The following is a 10,576-nucleotide window of genomic DNA, read 5'->3' as shown; positions in this document are numbered from 1 at the left end:
TTAGTCCTGAAACACTGTAGACACTGGAACTGTGTGAAGATCAAACAGTAAGGGAAACTACATTTTTATTTATTTTGGGAGACACAACTCCATTCTTTTATATTTTATATTTCACTTCTTTTGAATTCTAAGCAAGACACATGTTCCAGAAGTTTTCTTGCCCTGAATAATTCATTTCCAGTTCCCTGTTATACTCTTTCATGGGTGATCTTTGATGAAACTAATTTTGATTAGGCAGTTGAAACAAGATGTGTTCTTTTCCATTCTCAGAAATTTTACTATCCTCTTCTCCAAATATATAGAAATATCAGTACAGTATATTTCTCATCCTTTCAAGTTTTTCTCTAGCTTCTGTAAGTATTATTTACATTTTATTATATTTGTTTGTTTTATTTTTTCTCAGAGTTGTTTACCCAAGGTTATTCCTTTGTTCTTTAAAATAATAACAATGCTAATTATGGTAGTACCTCCTATTTAAGAAGTGGATAGAATCTCTCCAGAATAACTCTGTTTTTACTATACATAAACTCGAATATCACAAGAAAGTCTTTATTAAGTGCAAACCCTGTTTTACAAAGGGACAACATAACACTCAGAAAAATTAGGAAAATTGTCTAAGAATACAGAGCTAGTAAAGAGTAGTGGGTTAAATCCAATGGAATATAATTTCAGTGATTGGGATATTAATTATGATGACATGAGTACATTATCACTGCTACTTAGAGAAATTGTTCTTATAATTTTTATAGTGAGAATACTCTTAGATCATGTAGCCAATTACATTTATGAAGTTTCAGTAATGTGTGTATAACAAAACTACAATTAAAGTGACTTATTAGCCTTAGGGAAGTGACTTTCTTAAGAAAGCAACCATCTTAAGTGATGAGAGCAGACCAAAGGGCAATTACAAATGAAGAAGCCTTGACTGGAACATTTTCCTACCTTCATCCCAGTGCTCTTCCCCTGACTTCATAAAACACAATCTCCCAAGTGTCATAATTGTTTGGTTACTTTTTTCCTCACTATTTACCACTCTCTGTACATAATTGGACTCCATGAAAAATTTCCTCTACTAAACTGTTTTCACTACTCCCATCTTTAAAACATGTTCTCAGTTCAGAACCACATAAAAGTTAAAATGATACTAATGAACATTAGTATGCTAATATTAGGCATGAGTTTGCTGAATTATATTAATTTTTAACAAAATATTCCATCTTTAAAGGATTAATAATTTAAAGCAATTTTAAGGGTGTAGTCAATATATTTTTAATAATTGATTCATTTATGAGAGAATTCCAAGGACTGGCACTGGCAACCCCAGATGGATTTTTGACCAAGCCCTACCTCCACTGCCATCTCTATTAATTCACAGAATACAATCAACTGCCTTTTTTGTTGTTCCTGTTCATGATGTCTCTCACATTTCAGGAACACCTGCAAGTAGAGACAATGACAGGTAGAAACAGTGACAACTTTTAAATTTCTTTTTTCCTGGATTACTTTTCAAGGGTGTTGAATAGTGAATAGCCCTGGAAGACAGAGACAGTGTCTCCTTCCAGAGAAGAAGGCAGAATTGTCTGCTGCTGAGTTTAATAAAGATAAGGTCTCCCTTTATGGAATATATTGTTGGACAGGTTTGCTTGCAGTTCATTGTGAAAGATTAAAGTTTCATAATCTTGAACTTTCCCATCTGGGACACAAACCTGCTATGTGTGTACTGCATCATGAGCTGGGAAGGTAGATTGGGAGATATGGAAAGGAACTGATATGATTATTATTATTATTGCTATATCTGAATAACAAAGTCTATTCTCTCTGATACAGATGTCTCATGTTTTCTGTCAGCAGACATAAAACTGTGGTAGGCTAACTTGCAAGTCTGCAATTAGGGTAAATCTCAGATCCTTCATCATTCTTGACATCATTCTGTTTAGTAATCAATCCCATGATTATGACAAAGCCTAGAGGATGGCTACACCTGCAGCTTCCATCTGTGTGCTTCCTTTACTTCAGTTTTCTGTATAAGTAACACTCCAATTAGAATGAAAAGTTAGCTATTTCTTATGACTGTTACATTATAAAGAAATTTAATTAGCAATGGTGGAAGATTAATGAAATTAACTCATACAATTAAAGAAAACCTTGCCAAATTTAAACTGAGAAGTTGATATTACACAATTGATGCATTCCTTTTTATATTTTGAATGTAAGACTTTTTCAAATAAATTATCTTAATCTATAGTAATGACTTTCAAATTATCTTCTATATTTGCCAAAGTACCTTGGTAATACAGGTATAGTATTACAAGTATACATTACAGTATAGTTATAATACTTACAGGTGCAAGTTTTCAAAGTGAAAATCTAAGCAGACTACAGGGAACAAGTTATTCTCCACTTATATACCATTTACCATTATTTCCACTAAAATGGAAGATACACTGGGGGTAGAAATAATTTGCTCCTATTTAAATTACAAAAGCCTTCAAAGTTTCTTCTAGTTGGATTCATACAGGAAAATACTGAAGCAAAACCTAAAGACCCATCTCCATGGCACTCTTTGACTGTGCAATGTGTCATAAAAGTAACAGGAGACTGTGACAAAACTCCATTCCACTCCTGAATTTGGCATAAAAGTAGAAGAAAGCTAATCCAGTGAATGAGTTGCTGATTTTTTTTTTTCTTCTATCAAGGCAAAGCATTTGCAATCACTAATGAATATTGGTGCCACAGGATCTACTCTTATCAGTGGTGGACACATGGCATTCAACTGGTAAAAACAAATGTTCATCTCTGATACAACGGTTACTTGGAGACTGTTACCTATTAGAAAATCCAGCCTGACTCTGTGGCCAGTAGCCTGAAACAGATGGTCAGATACTGCTACAGCCTCAATGTGAACATATGTTAAACTATGTTTCTGACTTCCTTTTGTTATTTTCATTTATGTGCTTTCTACCCTCTTGCATTCCTGTGTTTTACTAATGCTCTGAATGCTGACTCTTCTTGCTCGTCAGGTTCAATTATACTATAATTTTAGTGAACTAGTGTAATTTTCTGTGGAATATCTTGCTAAAAGTCAAAGACAAGAAATTAATGGCAAAGTTGGGCCTAAAATCCACACATTTCTGTCTTTACAAATCCATATGTTTAACAGATTAGAGTCTGTTAACATAATCCTAATATTAAAAAGACAATAATTTGAAATCTGAAAGACTATGGTCAATCATTCACTTGCTCATTCTATCATGAATTTAATTGAAAAGAAACTGAACTGGGCCTGAGGATGAAGAAATACATAATACAGAAAAATGTGACTGCTTTCATGATCTTAAGTCTAAGACAAATAGAAATGTGATATGTGAGAGTTAAACAAGGCATTTCTATCAAATCCTTTAAATCCATGTTAAAAGTCTGACTTTCACCTGAGAGCAATTAGAGAGTAAAAAAAAAAAAATGTAAGCACATATTTTTAAAACACTTCCACTGCTATGTCAAAAATGGATATTCTTCATGTAGCTGGTATAGCAATTTATTTGAAAATTGACAGCATTTTAAACTGAGGTATAAACACTAGTTATAAAACAGATTCCAGACATGTTTAAAAGTAGAATAAAATAAATTTAACTTTTAAAAATCAGATGGTAGATTCACGAGAGTGGGAGATGCTAAGAATGACTTAATCTGAAACAGTATCATGGGAAACTGGTTTGAAAAAGTGTCATCTCATGAATTAAGGTTTAAGAGACAGAATGAATTTGTGGGGGTGGGGGAGATAATGAGTTTATTTTTTATATTGGTTATTATAGTTCCTAAGAAGTGTCATATGTGGATATAAAATGAGAATTTTGAAATATGGATATAAATTTCAGTAGGCATCATAGGTGTGTAATTTGAATTTTAGTTTATCAGTAAATTGATGAGAAATGAATCCACGGGGATGAATAAGTTAGCCCACAACCTGTATATGAGGTATTGATTACTGTATAACAAATTACCTCAAAGTTTAGTGGCTTAAAACATTTATTATTTCACAATTTTTGTGGATTAGGAATGTGAGATGGCTTAGCTGATGCATATGGTTCTGGATGTCTCACAAGCATACATTTTTCTCAAGTCTCCACTGGGAAGGATTGACTTCCTAACTCATTCACGTGGGTGTTGGCAGGATCCAGCTACTCATACGCTGTTGAACCAAATCCTCAGTTCTTCATGAGATGTTGACTGTAAGTGTCTCTCAGTTTCCTGACACATTTTCCTCTATATGCCATATATCACAACATGGCAGTTTGCTTCATCACAGTGGTCAAATGAGATGGCAAGAGAGAATACCAGCAAGAGAGAAAGAAAGTGTGCAAGCAAGATAGGAGTCACTGTTACTTCTAAATTCCTACTAGAAGAGATAACCCATTAATTTCTATATTCTATTCATTAGAACCAAGTCACTAGGCCCAGCTCACATATAATAGGAGGAGCTTATGCAATGGCATGAATACTAAGAGGAATTATCATTGGGAGTGATGTCCTACGCTGTCTGCCACAGCCCCAAGGAGTGGGAAGGAGAAAGAGTAGGAGACTCATAGCAGACTTGAGAAACATATTTAATGTTACAATTTTAAAATTAACTGGTACAAAGCTAAAGTAACATCTGAAGAATATCTCAGCAATATTTAACTTTAACTTTTATTTATTTAACTTCATATTTCTTAATTTAAGTTATCCCAAATATATGGAAATTCCATATCCCTTTACTCAGACCTCATTTTACTGATTCATGTTCAGCAAATATCTGTTTATTAACATATTTATGAAAAATGCTACAATTTATATTGATTCAATTTATATCCAGAATAGGAAATACCACTCTACAATTAATAACAAAAAGTTATATTTCTGGTGACTATTAAACTACTCGTTTCTTATCTCTTCTCCAGTTGAATATTTTGAATATAATTTGATATTTAAATTTTTTGAGTTATTAGACTACAGAGTTGTAAATATAAGTTTCTAAAGGCTCTTAGTCTATTATAGTTTTATTTCAACATTATTTACAGTTTTATTTCTTTATTCTATTACAGTTTTATTTCAAACTTATATAGCTAATATCGATGAATTAAATCCAATGACATATAAATCACAAAGCACTGCCGGATGACTGACACCATGTATAAGAAACCTACCAGGGAACCACAGGCTAAGGACACAGACTGAACTGGAAAAAATAACACTTAACTATAAGAAGTATGTCTAATTATATACGATGATTAGTGCGATTCACTCAGTTGTACGATTTATTTCTTGTTCATGATTTTGTGGCCTGAAAGCAGTACCGTTCTGCTACAGTATCAGGCAATCATAGCAAAAATTGCCTACCACAACACTGATTAGCAAATATTAACAATGTATTCTTAAGTACATTTATAACAATTCAGTTTAATAGGCAATTGATTTCTCAGTATTAATGTGATATTTTGAAATGATCTCTTAATTTCCTTTTCAGTTACCCTATTTTTATGGAAACACAATAGATTTTGGCATGTTGGTTTTAGTATCCTGCAACTTTAGTGGATTCAGTTATTAGTACTAACAGCTGTTCTGTAGAGTCTTTTGGGTTTTCTACGTATAAAATCATGCCCTATGCAAACAGAGATAAATTTATTTCTTCCTTTCCAATTTCGGTGCATTTATTTCTTTTTCTTGCTTACTGTTCTAGCTAGTACCTCCATTACTATGTTGAATAGAAGTGGTAAAAGTGCGCATCCATGTAACTCTGGATCTCAAAGGAAAAGACTTCAGTTTTTCACGGCTGAATATGCTGTTAGCTAGGAGATTGTCATATGTGGAGGTAAATTCCTTCACGTAATTTGTTAACAGTTTTTTTTTTTTACCATGAAAGGATGCTGAATTTTCTCAAATGTGTTTTTCAGCATCTACTGAAATGATCATATGATTTTATTATTTCTGTTAATGTGGTGTATCATATTAATTTATTTGCACATATTGAGCCATCCCTGCCTCCCAGGAATAAATCCACTTGGTCATGGTATATGATCTTTCTAAGGTACTGCGGAATATGGTTTGTCAATATTTTATTAAGGATTTTTACATGTCTGTTCATTTTGGGCACTGGCCTATAGTTTTCTTTTCTTGTAGTGTCTTTTTCAAGCTTTGGTTTCAAGGTAATGCTGGCATCATAAAATCAGTTTGAGAGTAGCCCTTCCTCTTCAGATTTTTGGAATAGTTTGACCAGTATTGTTATTATTTCTTTAAAGATTGGTAGAAATCACCAGTGAAGCCTTTTAGTGTTGGGATTTCCTTTGTTGCAGGTATTTAATTACAAATCCAATCTCCTTACTCACTATTGGTCTGTTCAGGATCCCGTTTAAAAGAGCACCAAAAGAGCTGTGCACTCTGGTCCCACAGCCGGGCCACGTGTGCAGCTGCACTCCCTGCCACCAACCGGCAGTTGCAGCCCCCAGCGCTCCAGGAATGCCTTTCCCAAGGGCCTGCTGGCCAGGGAGGAGCCTGTGAGCCTGGGTTCCTGGGGGCCAACATGCTGCTGACCAAAAATGCGGTGTCGCTCCGAGGTACAACTATCCAGGACTATGCCCAGAACAAGCATCAGCAGCACCTCTGCCAGGGGCCTGGTCAGTATTTGCTTCCCATGCAAGCGGTGCTGGCATCAGGAAATGCCAGGAAGGAAGAGATCCTGAATTCCTTCAAGTTCCTCAGACCTCAGGACAGGTTCGAGCCCAAATTCATGCTTTCTGAGAAGTGCGAGGGGACTGGTGCACAAGGGCACCCCCTCTTCAGCTTCCTACAGGAGGCTCTTCCGGCCCCCAGTAATGATGCCACTGCTCATGACCAGCCCCAAGTTCATCACCTGGTTTCCAGTGTGATGTAATGATGTCACCTAGAACTTGGAGAAGTTCTGCTGTCCCACAGACTCAGCTGTGCCTAGGGAGCCCCTCCATCCCCGCTGTTTTCAGTCACAGCGCTCTCCCCTCTGAGGATTTCATCCATGAATGTGTTTACTTGAAATATGCATGGAGGAATGCCTGATGTCCAGGAAAATTCCTTAAGATGGGCGCTTCTTGTCCATCCTAGCTCCCCACTCCTCAAACCAAGGCTCCTCACTAATAAAGCACTGGTTGTCAGGAAAAATAAAAAAGAATAAGATACTTGGGTAACCTTAACCAAGGAGTAACCAAGGAGTTGAAAAAACCTCTAAACTTGGAAGTACAAAGCACCAATAAACAAACAAACAAAAAAAAAAAAACAAACAAAAAACTTAAAGAGACATAATAAATGGAAAGACATCCTGTATTTTTGGATTGGCAGACTTCATATTATTATAATGTCCATATTACCCAAGGCAATCTATAGAGTCAATGCTATCAAATGCCTATCAAAATCTCAATGGCATTTTTCAAAGACAGTCCTAAAATTGATATGGAATCACAAAAGACCCCAAGTAGCCAATGAAATCTTGACAAAAACAAAGCTGGAGGCATCATACTCCCTGATTTCAAAATATATTACAAAACTACCGTAATTTTAAAAAGTGTGGTACTGGCATAGATAAATATGTACATCAATGGAACAGAATAGAGAGTCCAGCAATAACCAATACGTATGCAGTCACCTGATCTTTGACAAGGCTGCCAAAAATACACAGTGGTTAAAAACACAGTTTCTTCAACCAATATTCTTGGGAAAACTGGACATTCACACACACAAAAATGAAATCAGACCCTTATTTACACCATAAACAGAAATCAATCAATATAAAGACTACCATATAAGATCTGAAACTATAAAAGTCTTAAAAGGAAACATAAGAGAAAATCTTGGCATTAGTCTTGGCAATCATTTCTTAGATCTGACACCAAAGTGTTAGGTAGAAGCTGGATGTGAAGAGTGGAAGGAACACCGCAGGCAGAGTCTCAAGTCCTTGAATGGGAACGAGACAGAAGGTGGAGGCAAGGACAGTGATGGAAGAAAAAAAAAAAAAAAAAAAAAAGCTACACACTAGAAGCCCAGCATAGCTCCTACCAGCCCAGAGAGAACCAATAATATCCAATCCCAAGACAACCTTGGGTCTGGTTCCACCGTGGGGAACCTGCCTGCTCTCCCACCTTGAGATTGTACTTTTGCTTTAATAAAGTGTTTCGTGCTTACTACTTTCCTTCTGGCTGTCTTTATTCTGAGCACGGATACCCCACCTGAATCTTCTCGTGGGGAATCCAAAGACCAAGACCTCCATTCACAACACAGACACTCCCCAGTTCCTGAAAAAAGCATAGGCAATGAAAGCAAAAACAGACAAGTAAAACTACAGCAAAATAAAAAGCTCTGTACCACAAAGGAGACAACAAAATAAAAAGGCATCCTACGGAATGGAAGACAGTATCTGCAAACCATACATCTGACAGGGTATTAATATCTAAAATATATAAGCAACTTAGACAACTCGATACCAAAAACAAATAACAAAATAACAACCAAATAGAAAAATGGGCAAAGACCTGAACAGATATTTCACCAAAGGCAAACAAGTGGCCAAATAGCTGACAGGAGTACGAAAAGATGCTCAGCATCAGTCATCAGGGAAATGTAAATCAGAACCACAATGAGATATCACCTCACATCTGTCAGTCGCGCTATTATCCAAAAGACAAAAGATAAACAATGTTGACTAGGATGTGGAGAAACTGGAACTCTTATTCACTGTTGTCAGGAATGTAAATTGGTGCAGCTGCTATGAAAAACAGTATGGGGGTTCCTCCAAAAATTAAAAATAGAACTACCAAATGATCCAGCACTCCCACTTCTGAGTATGTATCTAAATGAAATAAAATCAGGATTTTGAAGATATCTGCACTGTCATGTTAACTGCAGTATTATTCACAATATCAAAATTAGGAAACAATCTTAGCATCCACTGATAAATGCATGGATAAAGAAAATGTGGTATAAACAATGGAATAGTATTCAGCCTTGAAAAAAGAAGGAAATCCTGCCATTTTTGGCAACATAGATGAATCTAGAGGACATTATGCTAAGTGAAGTAAGCTAGTCACAAAAAGAGGAGAAAATGCTACATAATTCCACTTAAATGAGTTATCTAAAGTAGTCAAACTCATAGAGAGTAGAATAATGGCTTCCAGGGGGTGGGGGCAGAGGGCAATGGAGTTGCTGCTCAATGGATATAAAGTTTTAGTTATACAAATGGATAAGTTCTGAAAATCTATGTAAAACTCAGTGCCTATATATAGCTAACAATATTGCATCGTGCACTGAAAAATTCTGTTAAGAGGATAGATCTCACAGTAAGTGTTTGTAGTACACACACATACACAAAGGGCATAAGAAAACATTGAGAGGCAATGGATATATTTATTACCTTTATTATAACGATTGTCTCAAGGATGTATGCATGTAACAAGCTCATTAAGCTAGATACATTAAATATGTATAGTTTTTGGTATATCAACTATACCACAACAGAACTTTTTTTAAGTAATGGTATCTTAGCAAATTTTTGACAGTATACAGAAAAATTTATCAATTAAAATATTATTCTAAAGTCATATAGCTGTAAAGATTTCAAGAACAATTTAAAGATTATCATTACATATTTGGTACCTAAATGAGTTTAAAATTCCTGTCATGTAAATAAGCATTTTTAAAAAATCTTATATGCAGGGCGCCTGTGTGGCTCAGTCAGTTAAGTGTCCAACTTCGGCTCAGGTCATGACCTCATGATTTGTGAGTTCGAACCCCATACTGAGCTCTGTGCTGACAGCTCAGAGCCTGCCTGGAGTCTGCTTCAGATTCTGTGTCTCTCCCTCTCTCTCTTATCAAATAAGATATAATAAATAAATACCATGTGGCAAGAGGGCTTTCATGAGAAATACAAACTAAATATGATGAAAAATAATACAAATTTATGCTAAAAAAGAAACCAATAATTCAGTAGCATAGTTCAAACTTTAAAAATATAAAGACACTATATGAAATCTCTTTTATGTAATCCATTAAAAATGTACTCGATAACTATACTGGTGATTAGTCAAATTCGTAGAAAATATGAAAAGGACAGAAAAACAGGCTAATGGAGCACACTCTCAATAAAGCAGCTCTTGGGAGACAGTAAATTTATACTATGTTCTATTTCATTTTGGTTACTTAAAAATTTTTTTAATGTTTATTCATTTTTGAAACACAGAGAGAGACAGAGCACAAGCAGGGGTGGGCCGGAGGGGGAAGGGCACAGAATCTGAAACAGGTTCCAGGCTCTGAGCTGTCAGCGCAGAGCCCAACATGGGGTTCAAACTCACTAACTGTGAGATCGTGACCTGAACTGAAATCAGACACTTAACCAACTGAGCCACCCAGGCACCCCTCATTTTAGTTATTTTAAAATAATCAAAACAATTTCAAGTATAAAGGAAGTCATATATGAAATAACTCAAAGAAAAGTCATTCAGTATAGTTGCTGCTATAAAATGATTATTCTATAGAATAATCCATCTCAGATTTGGTATTCAAGTTATTTTACTATTATTTG

At 35.4% G+C, this 10,576-nt stretch overlaps 1 pseudogene; it reads left to right on the top strand.

Annotated features, from left to right (window-relative positions):
* Positions 1–6,556: 6,556 nt before the first annotated feature.
* On the top strand, positions 6,557–6,920 carry LOC106969566 (glutathione peroxidase 1-like; annotated as a pseudogene).
* The last annotated feature ends 3,656 nt before the right edge of the window (positions 6,921–10,576 follow it).

Source organism: Acinonyx jubatus, chromosome A1, assembly GCF_027475565.1.
Source record: "Acinonyx jubatus isolate Ajub_Pintada_27869175 chromosome A1, VMU_Ajub_asm_v1.0, whole genome shotgun sequence".
Classification (NCBI taxonomy): domain Eukaryota; kingdom Metazoa; phylum Chordata; class Mammalia; order Carnivora; family Felidae; genus Acinonyx; species Acinonyx jubatus.
This window is presented reverse-complemented; position numbering and strand designations above follow the sequence as displayed.